This window comes from Hipposideros armiger, unplaced genomic scaffold, assembly GCF_001890085.2.
Source record: "Hipposideros armiger isolate ML-2016 unplaced genomic scaffold, ASM189008v1 scaffold_298, whole genome shotgun sequence".
NCBI lineage: Eukaryota > Metazoa > Chordata > Mammalia > Chiroptera > Hipposideridae > Hipposideros > Hipposideros armiger.
In genome coordinates this window covers 608,738-613,505 of record NW_017731648.1, presented here as the reverse complement: position 1 = coordinate 613,505, position 4,768 = coordinate 608,738, and the positions used below count along the sequence as shown (strand labels likewise).

Genomic DNA, 4,768 nt, shown 5'->3' with positions numbered 1-4,768 from the left:
CAGCCCAGCTCCAGGTTGAGCTGTTGTTCAGCATCTTAGCTGTGGAGGGCAGTGTCACTGGCCCTCATATGTGGGATCCGAACCGGGGCCCTCCGGCATCCCAAGCCAGTTCTCAACCAATGCACCACTCAGCCGGCCCCCAAAATTTTTTTAATTAAAATTTATTGGGGTGACAATGATTAGTAAAATTACATAGGTTGCAAGTGTACAATTCTGTAATACATCATCTATATACCACATTGTGTGTTTAGCACCCAGTCAATTCTCCTTCCATCACCATATATTTAATTCCCTTTACCCTCTTCTACTATCTACCCACCATTAAAACTTTTTAAAATGCCTTTTCTTAAATAGTAGTGATTACATCCCCTTCTGTGTTCTCAGCCTTCTAAGGCCCAGGCTGCCCATGGCCCCTGGAAGGCAGCCCCTGGAGGTCCCCCACATCCAAGAACAGAGATGGAGGAAGGGCAGGCCAGGCCAAGCATGGGGAATTAACAGTCAATTTTTTGGGGGGTGGGGGACTTATACCAGGATTCCATGGGTCTTGAGGACCTCTGTGTATCTGTCAATTTTCTTCTCCATGTTCATTTTCACCTGTTTCCGTAGCCTTATTGGCTGTTTTTATTTCTGGTAATGGATCTTGGCCTTCTCCTTCCTCTTCTCTTCCAGAGTGGCTGTAACTGCCTGGTACTTTCTGCCAACCTCATAGCCAGGTGCCCTAGTTAGGCAAACTTCCTTGTGGGCTTCAGACTCACAACCTTGAGGGCAGCAGGAACCACCATTCGTTTTTTCTTGTCATAGGGTGGCGGGATCCCATCAAACACCTTGAAGTAGTCCAGGGTGGCCTGGCCCCTCTTGGTCATGTGGGGCAGCATCCTCACTCAGTCAACCAAAAGATGCAGCTGGGAGCTTGGAAGTGGTAGGGACCTTGGGATGAGTCGGTGTTCATCTGCTTGCAGAGGAAGGCCAGGTACTTCAACTTGTTTCTGTAGAAATTGCCAGAAATGTTGTGCACAATCACCACCTTCGGTCCCAGCTTTACCTCCTCGGCCATGATGGCTGCCAGGTGGCCCAGGAGATGGCCTCGGCCATGGGGCACCAGGACCTACCCCACCACCATAAAGACATTGTAAAACATGGAAGGGCTCAAAAATGTTATCTCCCATACTCTTATGTTCTCAGAAAGTTACTGCATAATGCACGCCACCAAAACAAGGGGATAAAGCAAGAAAAAAAGAAGACATGAGATTGAGAAAACAGGTCCCAACATAGGAGATGAAGAGAATTCCCAGGAGGATAACAGGAGGAATTCCCCAGCAGAAAGATCCCAGGAGGAAAACAAAATGCTACCTATAGATTATCTGATTGGATAATCAGATTGGATCATATGGAAAGTTGAGTTGAGAGGCACGGCCAGGACTTCTAAGAAAGACAAGTAAGGAAAAAAAAAGAAAAGACAACTCTAGGTGGAGAAATTATACATAATAATTATTACACTTCTCAATTGTATCCTTCAAATAAAAATGAAATTACATATTCATAAAAGCAATATAAAGAATGTGAGTCACCAAGACATTAGGTGAATGCACGTCATATATCCAGCTGATGACTCAATGGCAACATATGATGGCTGGAAGGCATTGCAAACCTAACCAGCCCCAAAATGAATTTCCCAAACTGAACTCCTGACCTTTCTGTGGCTCCACAGCCTTCTCATCTCAGATGCCTGAAACAGAACCAACCATGATTTGAGGATTCTCTATAGCCCAGATGAAGATGCTCAGACCAACCTTGGGAGGTTCTCCCACATTCTCCAACCTGACAGATCAGAGCAGCCCATCCCCAGGGCACTGGTTTGGTTATGACATGTGATCTGAACTGGACCAGTGACAATCAGTACTGGGACTTCTGTTCAAATCCTGGAGCAGTTGGATGACTCTTTCCAAGTGACTGCTGAGTGGGCATAAATAGATCCACAGTGCCAGGCAGAATCTCTGCCACCCAAAGGTGAACTTGATAAAATGAAAGCCCAGTCCAGCCAAGAAACAGGAGAGTTAAATTCCTGGTGACACCGGAGTTTCTTGATCCAGCTATGCCTGAAGTCAAGCCAACTTCTAGACACCTAGGTTTTCAGTTACATGAGCCAGTTCATTCCTTTTGTGTCCCCTCAAAATAGTTTTGAGTTGTTTTTTAGTTGAACTTAGTTGTTGTTTTTCCTGGAACTTCCTGATAAATACAGCCCCTACTCAATGCCAGGCATTGCACTAAAAAGTTGACGTGACTGTCTCATTGAACTCTAAGAAAGGGAATAATTATGATTCCTATTTAACTGATGAGGAAACTGAGGGTCACAGAGCTAAATCCATCTTCCCAAGATCATCAGAGCCAGGATTCCAACCCACACCTGTCTGAACCCCATAATCTGCCTCTCTTTGACAGTAAGGAGCAGTTGCCAGATTTGTAGATTCATTGGAAGGAGGTATGGTACAGGAAGGGGGTGAGGGTGGGGCAGTAAGAGCCAGATTCCAATGACCAGAGCTCCTTCAACTTTCTTCAAAGGGCACCAAGGAGTTGTGGAGCATTGCGAGCAGGGGAAGGACAGGTGGAAGGACCTGCTGCAGTGTGGGCTGTGTGATCAATAAAAATAGTAACAGAAAGTAATAACTATCCAAACCACAAGGAGATGCCACTTCACCCCAACTAGGATAGCTATAATAGAAAAGGATACAAAATGACAAGTGTTAGCAAGGATGTGGGGAAATCAAAACCCCTATACATTGCTGGAATGTAAAATAGTGCAGTTGCTTTGGAAAACAGTCTGAGAGTTCCTCAAAATGTTAAAATGAAGTTATCATATGACCCAGCAATTCCACCTCTACGTATCTACCCAATAGAAATAAAAACACACAAAATACCCATACACAAATGTTGATAGAAGCATTTTTCAAGCTATCAAAAAAGTAGAAACAGGGGCCGGCTGAGGGACGCGTTGGTTAAGAGCTGGCTTGGGATGCCAGAGGGCCCCGGTTCGGATCCCACATATGAGGGCCAGTGACACTGCCCTCTACAGCTAAAATGCTAAACAACAGCTNTGGCAGCTCAGCAGCTGCTCAGCTCGGGCTGGGACTCGAACCGCTGTTGCTCAGAGCTCAAACTCTTGAGCGAGCTCTTAACCAACTGAGCCACTTGGCCGGCCCGTGTGTGAGCTTTTTGATGTTTCTGCTCAGAAGTGAGTGACATACAGAAGTGATGTATATCATCTCCACTCACATTTCAGTGGCTGGAATAGCCAAGGGAAGCCACTTAATTCAATGTAGTTTTTCATTCAATGGATACTGGTCTATCCTAGAAATGTCTATCATGGGATAGAAAGGATGAATAGAAATTAGTCAGAAAAAAGAGAGGGAGGAAGTGCATTCATGGCAGAATGAAGAGAACATTCAAAGACAGTGGAAGCAAAGAGACAATGGTTGTATGGTTTCAAAATTTAGACAGAAAAGGGTTTTCAGTCCAGACCACTATTTCCAGCCAAAATATTGATCAAATGTGAGGAGCAAGCAAACACATTTTATTTAAAAATAATCTTTTCGTTTCTGATCACAAGGTACAGGGAAGGGCAATGTCTGTGACTCCTTGGCTGTCTGGAAATGCCCTTGCACAACACCAGGCTCATCCTGCCCCCAAGTATTGTCTCACATCTGACACCTGCAAAGTATATTATAGTACCTGACCATGTGGGAAGATTAAACTTGTGTTTTCCAGCTCACCAGCAGATACTGAAACTGAACTGGCTGTTCTAATTGTTGATTTCCTAAAACTCTCACAAACGAGATCGTAGACAAAGTATTACTACACAGCTCTTAGAGCCATTAAAACTTTTTAAAAAGAAATGTTAGCTATTAGTTTATGTATTTATTAAATAAATTTTATTGGGGAACAGTGTGTTTTTCCAGGACCCATCAGCTCCACATCAAGTAGTTATCTTCAATCTAGTTGGGGGGGAGGGGCGCAGCTCCTTGGTCCATGTGGGAATCGAAACGGCAACCTTGGTGTTATGAGCCTGTGCTCTAACCACCTGAGCTAACTGGCCTCCCCAAAACTTTTTTTTAAAAGATTTTATTGGGGAATTGGGGAGGGGAACAGTGTTGGGGAACTGAGGAAGGGGAACAGCCAAGTTGTTGTCCTTCAGTCTTAGTTGTGGAGGGCGCAGCTAGCTCAGCTCCAAGTCCAGTTGCCATCTGGCCAGTCGCCAAGTCCAGTCGCCAGCTCGCTGCCACTCAACTCGAGGTGCTGTGTTCAATCTTTTTTGCATGTGGGCGTAGACCATCATCCCATGCAGGAGTTGAACAGGCAACCTTGTTGTTAGGAGCAAGTGCTCTCACCACCTGAGCCATCCTGCCACCTGTTGGCAGCTCAGCAGCAGCTCAGCTTGGGAGCAGCTCATTGGCCCATGTGGGAATCTAACTGGAAACCCTGTTGCCCAGAGCTTGCACTCTTAAGCAAGCTCTTAACCAACTGAGCCACTCAGCTGGCTCCAAATTTTTTTTTTTTTTTAGATTTTTTTTTATTGGGGAATCAGGGGGAGGGGAATGGACAAATTTCTGTTGCTTTGCTCTTCAGTCTAGTTGTGGAGGATGTCGCTTCACTGGCCCAAGCTGGCACCATCACTGCGCTCTTCCCGGGCGAGGCAGATCAGTCGCCGGCTTCTGGATGGCTGCTCACTGCGGCTGCTGGCCGCTCACGCTGGCTGCTGGCTACACATGGTAGC

At 45.7% G+C, this 4,768-nt stretch overlaps 1 pseudogene; it reads right to left on the bottom strand.

Moving 5' to 3' along the window:
* Positions 1-522: 522 nt before the first annotated feature.
* LOC109391599 (60S ribosomal protein L13a-like) overlaps positions 523-4,768 on the bottom strand; it is an 8,314-nt pseudogene continuing 4,068 nt past the window's right edge.